Raw genomic sequence first — 12,190 nt, 5'->3', positions numbered from 1 at the left:
GTATGGCTGGGAACCTAATGGAATATAGGCTGCAACAGCAATCAAAGAAACTGTTAGTGTATCAAATTTCTAAGCAAGATTGCAATTGTGGAGATACATAGTTGCTATCAGAGCTTAAATTTCCATCTACAGCGAGTCTTTGTAGCCTGGATGTTGAATCCCTCTATTCTTCCATTCCCCACGAGAGGGGGATTGAACATGTAGGATTCTATCTTAATGAGAGACCATCTAAGGATGATCCCCACACCGCTTTTGTTCTGCGCTTATTGGGTTTTATTCTGTCACACAACTACTTCCTGTTCAATTCCAAGTTCTACCACCAGGTGAGGGGTACCGCCATGGGCACAGCGTGTGCTCCATCGTACGCGAACCTTCACCTGGGTTGGTGGGAACGTTGGATATCTACTTTAGAGAATATGACAGAGTACTTACCCAAGATCCTATGGTGGGGTCGCTATATCGACGACGTTCTAATTGTTTGGCAGGGCACCCCCCAGGAATTCTCTGACTTGGTCACTCTTCTTAACCATAATGAAGAGAACCTCCGCTTTACCTTTGAATTTGGGGGACGCTCCATTAACTTTTTAGACGTAACCATCACCATGGATGAGGGGGGTACATTTCAATCCACACTATACAAAAAACCAACTGCTACAAACTCGCTTCTCCATTGGAGTAGTTATCATCCAAGACCATTGAAGGCAGGTATCCCTACGGGTCAATACCTCCGTCTCCGGAGGAATTGCAGCGATACTCTAGATTTCAAACTTAAAGCACAACAACTCAGAGCCCACTTTAAGGCTAAGGGCTATCCGAATCGCTGCTTGAAGAGGGCATACAAAAGGGCATTAGGGACCCAGAGGAGTGCACTCCTTAGTGACCAACCTGACAAGGATGATAGGGAAGCCGGTAAAATACGCATGATTGCGACATATGATGCAGGCTGGCCCGAGGTTAGGAAGTCACTGGACAGATTTTGGCCTCTATTGCTGAATGACGTCCACTTAAAACAGGTCCTTGGCCCTCACATCGACATTACGGCTAGACGGGGTCGTAATATCCGAGACATGTTGGTACCAAGTCACTTCTCTACTCCAACACAACCAAGAGTCACCTGGCTAGGTACCCCACCCTGTGGCTCATACAGCTGCGGTAGATGTGTCGCTTGTCGATACATCTCTAAAAGCTCCAAGACTGTAACTGATAGCACAGGTGAAACCTCTATAAAGATAAAAGATTTCTTCAATTGTAATACCAAGGGACTAGTATATCTTTTAACCTGCTCCTGTGGACAGAAATATGTAGGCAAGACCTTCAGGGCCTTCAAGGCAAGAATTATGGAGCATATAAGGTCCCCAAGGAATCGCTTAGAAACACCAATATCTAGACATTTAAAGGAACATCACCATGGTGACTCTAATAACCTTAGATTTTGCGGAACCAAAGACGGGGAGATTTCGATAGAATCCTTAGACAAAGAGAATCCAAATGGATTTATCGACTAAAGACACTCCAACCTAGAGGCCTAAATGAGGGCTTCTCTTTTGCCCCATTCATCTGACTTGTCTTTATATTCTCTTAATTTTTTGATTCGGATTTATATTTGTATTGTTCTGATATGGACTAAATATCTAGTCCTTTTGCTTTTTTGAACCATGCCTTTTCTTGTTTCTTGAACCACTCTTTCATTGTATACAATTGACTTAGTTCATAACATTTGATTGGACTTTTTTAATTTTACTCATTTTTTCCTAGTGTTACAGAATATGTCATTTACCATAAATTGTGCCTCCCCTAAATGTATGCCCTCACTAGATACTGAATTATATGATATTTGGATTATCAAGCCGTTCTATAGTTACCTCCATCGTACTATGATAGAGATTAATCACGGATACCTATTAGCAGACATGGTTTAACCGATGTGGATCCTTAATATTGCTTAGGGTAGCCTTCTCTAGGCTCTTGTTGAGTTCAGACTCTGCTGAAATTGTTAGAGGTTACTCCGGCATACAGCCGGTCTATTACTCTATCTTGGCACATGCGCGATCAAACGGACATTTAGCTGTTAACAAAGTCCGCGCGCATGCGTCGGTATCTAAGTAGATGGACATGCGCGATCAAACGGACATTTAGCTGTTATCTAAGTCCGTGCGCATGCGCCGGTATCTAAGTGACGGACATGCACATTTCCATGAGCGAGCCACTTACCTGGCCCGGAGACTGAGTCCCGACGCATGCGCAAGCAAAGGAGGTTCTATACCCACGAAGGGGGAGAAGTTCCCGCGCATGCGCCGGAGAAATGGACATGCGCACACCACCAGCGGTAATTAGTGTACTCGGCTGGTGGATACTTTGATACCCCACCTCCTACTGGATTAGTGGGCGGTTTGGGTATATAAACAAAGTAAGGGGAGGCTCACTATGCACTACTATTTGCCCTTGAGAAAGGCGGTGAGACCGCCGAAACGCGCGTTGGGCAGTGTGTTCCACATGAACTTGTCATTGGACATAGACAAACTTTTGATGTCGACTACTTTGACAGCCTGAGGGATATCCCACAGTCTTAGGTACAGACTTAAGGGACCACTCTGAGCTAAGAGCAGCTATGGTAACTGAATTTTTCGCTTAACTCTGTTTAAACTCAGCCCCTTTCATTACTTTGTTTTCTCTATATACTCTTTGATCTCACTTTCCTTTCGATTTACTTCCTTTTGGTGCATTAGATACACTAGGTATTTTGACAATGGACTTAAGTTAAGCACACTTTAGGACTATCGAAAGTTATTATAGAGACAACTGAATGTTAGCTGTTCCTGGGACTGTTTTAATTGGGGGAATCGCTCGGTTTTTTTGCTGTCTCCTGGCACAAACTAGTGACAGGTAGGCTGAGGTTCCAAGGGAGGCTGTACTAGCAACTATGTATCTCCACAATTGCAATCTTGCTTAGAAATTTGATACACTAACAGTTTCTTTGATTGCTGTTGCAGCCTATATTCCATTAGGTTCCCAGCCATACTGGTCCGCCAGTTTACATTTATAGTCGCAGACTATTATCATTTTGTTTTTAACCCTCACTGTGTGGGGTGATTTAATAGGTGGTGTGTTTTTTGATATTATACTTTTTTTCTTCATTTTGGATAATATTTGTCCTATTAAAGTTTTTGTTATTTTCTTTGTTTTAACTGCTTTGATATTAAGACTGGGGGTAGTGGTTGTGAGATTAAGGACCCCGTTTCCACGGGGAGCCCTTCTCACTCCTTCTGTTTGTTAGTTTTACAATCTATATTTAATACCAGAATTCTGATAGCACTTAAGAAATACAATCCTTCTTCATTGATACAAATTTTAAGCCTAATAATACATTGAACAGAAAACAAGACTAAAGCTCGTGATTTAGGTGATATACCCCACCTCCTAAACAAATAAGTGTGAGTGCAGCGCTAAAGAGGTTGTATAGATAACTTACCCCTCAAAGTTTCAAGGTTGGTTTCATTGACATAAAATAGAAACAAATAATACAAAATAGTGTTGGCAACCATCTCACCTCTCACACTTGCGAGAATGCAGCGTGGTGAACAGAGACCTGAGGAGAGCCGGTTTGACCCTTATTGGAACTTGCGGCCTGGTGCCCATCGGGCGTGAAAAATGGACGATCTCCTGTCGTTCTGGAGGTGTGTTGCAGAAACATGGGAAGCATCGGAAGAACTGAGAGATGCCCAGATCCTACCATTTGTTATCAGCCTGCCCACTCTTGGACCTGGAGCCCTGAAATGTTCTTCCTTGTGGTGGGACTATGCTCTGCCTTGAAGAGCATAGGGTGACCAGACTCTGGGATGGACATTCCATAGATCAGGCTTACTAACCTGTACCGATACTCCATTGATGCTCTTTAGCCCTGCTTCCCTCACACCACGCATCTCTCTTATCTTCCTACCATTATGGGGGCTTTCTGTGGGAATTAACCTATTGAAGCTTTCGGAATTTCTTATGTATCCAAGTATAACTCCTCAGTTTTCTCCCAGTCTATTTTTCTTTTCTTTTAAACAAAAACAATATTGCATCATCTAATCTACTAAGTTCTTAGATAGCATACTCTTGCAACAATTTACTCCTGATCATTAAGCCTTAAACATTGTGCATGTTTTTCAAATGCCCTTCTTGCTATTTACATGCTTTGTAATTTCATCTGCTTGTTGTCTGCTTTTCGGACATGACAAGCTTGTTTGTAACACAATGCACAGAAAAAAAAAGAGAATATAATGGTGTTTAGAGTGACCCATTAATTTTAGTGAAGGGGCAGGTAAGAATAAGCCATTTTTCTACGATGAAGATTAGCAGCAGAGCTAAGTCTCCAAACTTGAAGTTGAAATAATCTGTAGTGACATTGATGTGAACTTCCTTAACAGAGCTCTCTAGAATTGATCAATCCCTTCTGTTCACCAGACATTGAAACATCAATCTGGGGCTGGGGCTGTTGTAGTATAGGGACATATTGACTGAGCATGTACTAACAACACAGCATGATACCACACAGGTGTTGTATAATACCTTGTGCTTATTTCAAGGTCTACCTGCTCCTTTCTAAGGTGAACTTGCTTGTTAGGAGTAGGGTTAGGGGTATGGTTAGGAATAGGGTCAGGGTTTCTCTACCCTAAACCTACCCTAACCCTCCCCCTACCCCAACCACTAACCCTAACCCTACCCTTAACCCTTCCCACTAAACCTAACCATACCTCTAACCCAACCACTAACCCTACCCCAACTGTCTCCTGTTTTGCCACTTTTCAGAAATCCAAAGCAGTTCTGAGCTTTGGAAATTCGGCACTTCGGCAATTCGGTTTGGCATTCCGAAATTCAGGACTTTGGCAATTCGCCACTTCAGACATTCAGAAGCATCCAAATGTCTGAATTTCAGAAATTTCAGAAATTCGTCCGAATTTGCATTCGGAATGAAACGAATTGTACAGGTCTAAAAGTGCAGACAGCGGGCAGCGGGTACATAATGGAGACGATGAGACTACACTGTATCCAGTCGGTAAATCCACTTAACCTCTTTCTGTAACAGCAACTTCTCCTTATTACCAGTTCTAGTATGGGGAGAAACTGTCTCTAGCTATTAACTATCGTAGCTGAGATACATTGTGGTGCATATCCTTGAAGTGTTGTGCTAGTAGTGCTTCAGATTTTGTGTTTGGACTCACAATATTTTAAGACATCCATAATTTTACTTTCATAGCCTAGCCCACACAAACATTTCAGTTATTTTTGTTTAATTGGTTCAGTTGGTAAAGTTAAAAAAAAAGATTTTTTTTTGTTTTCCTGTGTTCTGGTTTTTCCTCCTCTTTTGTGCTGCTGCTTGATTGATTGGGGAAGTGTTCATTAATTGCACCTGTGTGGGATTTGTATCCCCATAAAGGCACACCCCTAACTCACTGAGCTTGCTCACATTACTTGAATTAATCAGGAGTTAGAAAACCAGTAGTTGAAACTAACAAGGGGTTTAAACAATCAAGGTAATTTTCTCTCTTTTTTCTTCTATTTCTTGTTCTGTATCTGGGGAAATGAGTGTTAGCAAGATTGCTGGTTTAACTCACTGCACATCTTGTTGCATGTATGGATGCCTGGATGTACCCGTCCAGGGTCCATACCTCTGTGATGGTTGTGTGCGAGTGGCTTCTCTGGAAGCTCAGATTGGAGATCTCGAGAAGCAAATCGCAACTTTGAGGGAGATTGACTATCTTGAGAGGAGTCTGCTGCTCACTGAGCAGAGTTTATTGCAGACAGATAGTGGAGAGGGAGGAGATAAGACAGATGGGGAACAGGCATGTAGCTGGGTGACAGTGTGGCGAGGAAGCAGGGGGGAGGGAAGAGGAAAGGGCTAGCTAGTCCTGATTTGGTGCAACCTAGCAGATTTGCCCGTTTGAGGGAAGATGTTGGGAGCATCAGCTCAGGAGTAGCTGTATTAGAGGAAGCGGTTACTTCTAACAGCTGAGGTAACAGCCCCTCTAGTATGGGTGGGGATCAAAATGTAAGGAAAGTAAGACAGGTTGTGGTGGTAGGGGACTCTATCATTAGGAGAGCAGATAGGGCAATCTGCCGCTCTGATCGGCTCAACCGGACAGTTTGCTGTCTCCCGGGTGCTCGGGACCGGCATGTTGCTGACAGAGTGGATGGATATTTGGGAGGGGCCGGGGATGACCCAGCGGTCATGGTCCATGTTGGTACCAATGACAAAGTAAGAGGAAGATGGAAGGTCCTAAAGAATGATTTCAGGGAATTAGGTAGCAAACTTAAGAAAAGGACCTCCAAGGTGGTATTCTCTGAGATATTACCTGTGCCACGTGCTACAGTGGAAAGGCAGCGGGAGATTAGAGAGGTTAATGCATGGCTGAAGTCTTGGTGCAGGAAGGAGGGTTTGGGGTTTTTAGAGCACTGGGCCGACTTTGCGATCAGGTACAACCTTTATAGTAGTGATGGATTGCACCTAAACGGAAGAGGGTCTGCAGTGCTGGGGGATAGGATGGCTAGAAGGTTGGAGGAGATTTTAAACTAGAAGTAGGGGGGAGGGTCATAGCAATCTACAAAATAGAGATAGGACAGAAAGGAGATGGGCTTTAGCACAGTATAAGGGGGGTGGAGACGGGGGGAGGGGCAAGCTCAGAACATATTACATAGTTACATAGTTACATAGCTGAAAAGAGACTTGCGTCCATCAAGTTCAGCCTTCCTCACATATGTTTTTTGCTGTTGATCCAAAAGAAGGCAAAAAAAAAACCAGTTTGAAGCACTTCCAATTTTGCAACAAGCTAGGAAAAAAAATCCTTCTTGACTCCAGAATGGCAGTCAGATTTATCCTTGGATCAAGCAGTTATTACCCTACATTGAAAGATTATATCCTTGAATATTCTGTTTTAGCAAGTATGCATCTAGTAGCTGTTTGAACATCTGTATGGACTCTGATAAAACCACTTCTTCAGGCAGAGAATTCCACATCCTGATTGTTCTTACAGTAAAAAAAACTTTTCCTTTGCCTTAGACAAAATATTCTTTCTTCTAGTCTAAACGCATGACCTCGTGTCCTATGTAAAGAGAAGCTATGTAATGTTGAGAATTCACAAAATATACAAGAGACGCATGATATTAAATGTATGCTTACTAATGCAAGGAGCCTAAATAACAAAAGGGGGGAACTAGACGCATTAGCATACACTAAACAATATGATATAATAGGCATAACTGAAACATGGTGGGATGAGACATGACTGGGCAGTTAACTTAAATGGGTACATGTTATTTAGGAAGGATAGGAAAAACAAGAAGGGTGGTGGGGTATGTTTGTATGTCAACCATGATTTAAAGCCAAATCTTAAGCAAATGGAATGCGATGAGGAAAATGTGGAAGCTTTATGGGTAAATATCTGCTTGGGGGAAAAGAAGGGAAACCAACTATTGGTTGGGATATGTTATAAACCACCTAATGTTAATATTGACGAGGAACAATAGCTGTTTGAGCAAATTGAGAAAGCTGCAAATCTGGGTAACACTTTAATTATTGGAGATTTTAATTACCCGGACATAAATTGTGACAGAGGGACTAGTAGCTCAGCAAAGGGAATTAGGTTTTTAAACTTGTTAAATGACACCTTCATGTCACAACTTGTACAAGCACCAACTAGAATGGACGCTTGTCTGGACCTGGTTTTAACAAACAATTTTGATCTTTTGACCAACATTCAAGTAGGTGAGCACTTGGGAAATAGTGATCACAATATAGTGTCCTTTGAAATAAACTCAAAAAAACAAAAGCACATGGGGTATACTAAAACATATAATTTTAAAAAGCCAAATTTCAATAAATTAAGGGAAGCTTTACAATATATTGACTGGCATAAACTCTTTAGTGAAAAGAACACTGAGGATAAATGGATCATCTTCCAACAAATATTAGAAAGGTACATTTCTCAGTATGTACCATTGGGAAATAAATATAAAGTAAACAAATTAAAACCAATGTGGCTTAGTAGAGAAGTAAAACAAGAGATTAAAAATAAGAAAAGGGCATTTAAAGCTTTTAAATCGGACAAATCAGATGCATCTTATAAAATATATAAGAAAGCAAATAATGCGTGCAAAAAGGCAATTAGACTTGCTAAACTTCAAAATGAAAAAATGATAGCTAAAGAGAGCAAAACCAACCCCAAAGCATTTTTTAAGTGCATACATTTTAAAAAAACCAAAAATGAAAGTGTAGGTACACTAAAAACTGAAACGGGGGTGTTAGTTAATGAAGACCAGGAAAAGGCAGGAATTTTAAATAACTATTTCTCCTCCGTATATATTAAGGAAGAACCCATGGCAATAGATGTGCAAATGATTGATACTAAAAACTTGCAGAATAATTGCAATTGGTTAACTCAAGACAAGGTGCTGCAGCAACTAAAGAAAGTTAATATAAACAAAGCTCCAGGGCCTGACGGTATCCATCCATGTGTACTTAAGGAACTAAGTGTAGAAATAAGTGAACCTGTTTTTAATCTTTCAGGAAGTGTTCCGGAGGATTGGAGGAAGGCAGATGTGGTTCCTATATTCAAAAAGGGTTCAAAATCCTTGCCTGGAAATTATAGACCTGTGAGCTTAACTACTGTGGCTGGTAAAATATTTGAAAGATTATTAAGGGATAATATTCAAGAATTCCTTGAGAAGAATATGGTTATCAGAAAAAATCAGCACGGTTTTATGAAGCACAGCTCATGTCAAACTAACTTAATTGCGTTCTACAAAGAAGTAAGTAGAAGTATAGATCTGGGTGTTGCAGTTGATGTGATCTATTTGGATTTTGCCAAGGCATTTGATACAGTTCCACACAGAAGATTAGTGTTCAAACTCAAGGAAATCGGTCTAGATGAAAATGCTTGTTCTTGGGTAGAACATTGGCTTAAAAACAGAGTACAAAGAGTTGTCGTTAATGGTAAATTCTCAAGCTGGACAGAGGTGGCAAGTGGTGTCCCTCAGGGGTCTGTTCTGGGACCCCTTCTATTTAACATGTTTATAAATGATCTTGAAGACAGCATTGAAAGTCATGTTTCAGTGTTTGCAGATGACACAAAACTCTGTAAAGTAATACGATATTATTTTGCTGCAGAGGGATTTAGACTGGAGGACTGGGCACTCAAATGGCAGATTAAATTTAATGTTGAAAAATGCAAAGTTATGGACTTCGGCATAAAGAATACACAAGCAACGTATACCCTTAATGGAAGTGAATTAGGGATAACAACACACGAAAAGGACTTGGGAATTGTTATAGACAACAAACCATGCAACAATGTGCAATGTCAATCAGCAGTGACCAAGGCCAGTAAGGTATTGTCATGCATGAAAAAGGGCATTCATTCTCGGGACGAGAATATCATTTTGCCTCTTTATAAATCACTGGTAAGACCACATATTGAATATGCTGTGCAATTTTGGGCACCTGTTCTAAAGGATATTATGGCACTAGAAAAAGTGCAGAGGCCGGCTACAAAATTAATAAAAGGAATGAAACATATCAGCTATGAAGAAAGGTTAACAAATTTAAACCTATTTAGTTTAAAAAAACGTCGCCTGAGAGGGGATATCATAACATTATACAAATATATTCGGGGCCAATACAAACCATTGTGTGGAAATCTTTTCACAAACCGGACTTTACATAGGACACGAGGCCATGCGTTTAGACTGGAAGAAAGAAAATTTTGTCTAAGGCAAAGGAAAGATTTTTTTTTACTGTAAGAACAATCAGGATGTGGAATTCTCTGCCTGAAGAAGTGGTTTTATCAGAGTCCATACAGATGTTCAAACAGCTACTAGATGCATACTTGCTAAAACAGAATATTCAAGGATATAATCTTTCAATGTAGGGTAATAACTGCTTGATCCAAGGATAAATCTGACTGCCATTCTGGAGTCAAGAAGGATTTTTTTTCCTAGCTTGTTGCAAAATTGGAAGTGCTTCAAACTGGGGTTTTTTTGCCTTCTTTTGGATCAACAGCAAAAAACATATGTGAGGAAGGCTGAACTTGATGGACGCAAGTCTCTTTTCAGCTATGTAACTATGTAACTATGTAACAATGTTATGGAACCCTTTGAGCTTAATCTTAATCTTCACGTCTTTAGTGTCCTTAACAAAGGACCAGCAGGAAAAACTGAGGTTGGAGAAATTGGTCAACAGCCAGTGGTTGGAATATAGAATCTGTGCCAGCAACAATAAGTGTCCCAGGGGGTTGTGAAGAATTTGTGTAAACTTTAGGTAAGGTGTAGAATAGAGATGTTGCGAACATAAAATTTTCCGTTCGCGAAGAGTGAACCCGAATTTCCGCAAATGTTCGCGAACGGGCGAACCGGGCCATAGACTTCAATAGGCAGGCGAATTTTAAAACCCACAGGGACTCTTTCTGGCCACAGTAGTGATGGAAAAGTTGTTTCAAGGGGACTAACACCTGGACTGTGGCATGCCGGAGGGGGATCCATGGCAAAACTCCCATGGAAAATTACATAGTTGATGCAGAGTCTGGTTTTAATCCATAAAGGGCATAAATCACCTAACATTCCTAAATTGTTTGGAATAACGTGCTTTAAAATATCAGGTATGATGTTGTATCGATCAGGTAGTGTAAGGGTTACGCCCGCTTCACAGTGACAGACCAAACTCCCCGTTTAACGCACCGCAAACAACCGCAAACAGTCCATTTGCACAACGGCAAACTCCCCATTTGCACAAGGTTGGATACCAAGCTAGCCATGTCCCGTTCCTTGTCCTTACTGATGTCATTGAAGGTCTCTTCCTCCACCCAGCCACGTACAACACCAAGGGTCCCCAAAAGGTGACAACAAGCCCCCTGGGATGCTTGCTGTGTTTGGTCTTCCACCTCCTCAAAGCCACCTTCCTCCTCTGACTCCTCTTCTTCAGACTCTCTACATTGCCTCTCTCTGCATTATTATAAGGTGTGTTAAGTAGCACTATTCCTATCAGTTTAATCCCTGTTACGTCCCCTATCAGGGGACGTGTATATGGCATCGATTTTAGGAACCGGGAGATGGAAAAAGATGCTTGGTCGGTCCTCCTACTTCAAATTTGGGGCACTGCGCATGCAATCTAATGTGCCACCAGATAGGAGTGGTGTGTTAAGTAGTCCCCCTCATCAAGCCTTTTTTAGTCGAATGTATCGCCCACTGTCAGTCCCTTCGGGATCCATCCCTCATTCATCTTAATAAAGGTGAGGTAATCTAGACTTTTTTTTTTTTAATCCTTTATTTTTGGTGCATTGATATAGATACAAGCAGTCGTATAAATGCCACAACAGCATGAATGACAGTCACTTAAACATTGCAAATTCTTTGAGGTTAGGCTAAAGCATAGTTTGCACATTTTGTTATAGAGGGTAAGTGGTCACAACAGTGGTGTTTTCCATGTCTATGGTGAGGGTAGTTTTTAGATTCTTGTCCACCCCGTGGGGTGCTTGGGCTTAAATCGGCATAGGCATAGGGTTTGTCTTGCTATATCCCCATCTCTTTGCGTGGTATGAATGAAGTTTGGTGCAGTGATGGTGTGGGTAGTGGGGTCTTGTTAGTGGTCTATGTTTAGACTAATGTAGGTGAAGAGCCCGACTCTTGGAGCCTAGGTTAGGTGCATACGTGGGCTGTGTAGTGCCCCTTGGGTGAGTTATTGGCTTGAGTGGGTGTTCCGTGCTTGTGTTATGCCCTCTAACCCCAGGGCATTAAGGGGGGGGAGGGTGTTCGCTTTCCGGGTGCGGGGCCTCCTTTTTAACTCCGTCGTATCTCAATGGGGTCTTCTAGCCGTGTCTAGACGATATGATTGGGTGTGAGTCAGGAGGTTTAAGGATAACTTGGTGAAACAGTATAACAATAAACATAATATGAATTAGGTGTTAGTATGGTTTACAGCATATAGTCACAATAGATTTAAGTTATAGGTCCAGGTTGGTCTTTGGACGATGATGACAGCCCCAGCGTTGTCAGCAGGGCAGGGCCTTCTCCTGGGTTAGTGAGCTTGAAGTGGTGTTCGCCCTTAGTCACCCATAGCGCTCTGGGGGTCGCCCATCTATACGGAAGGCCTGCTGTTTGCAGTGCGGATGTAATTGATTGCATGCTCTTGCGCCATAGTAGGGTGTCCCTGCTCAGGTCT

Source organism: Pelobates fuscus, chromosome 1 (assembly GCF_036172605.1).
Source record: "Pelobates fuscus isolate aPelFus1 chromosome 1, aPelFus1.pri, whole genome shotgun sequence".
NCBI lineage: Eukaryota > Metazoa > Chordata > Amphibia > Anura > Pelobatidae > Pelobates > Pelobates fuscus.
Note: the sequence above shows the minus strand (reverse complement) of the source record.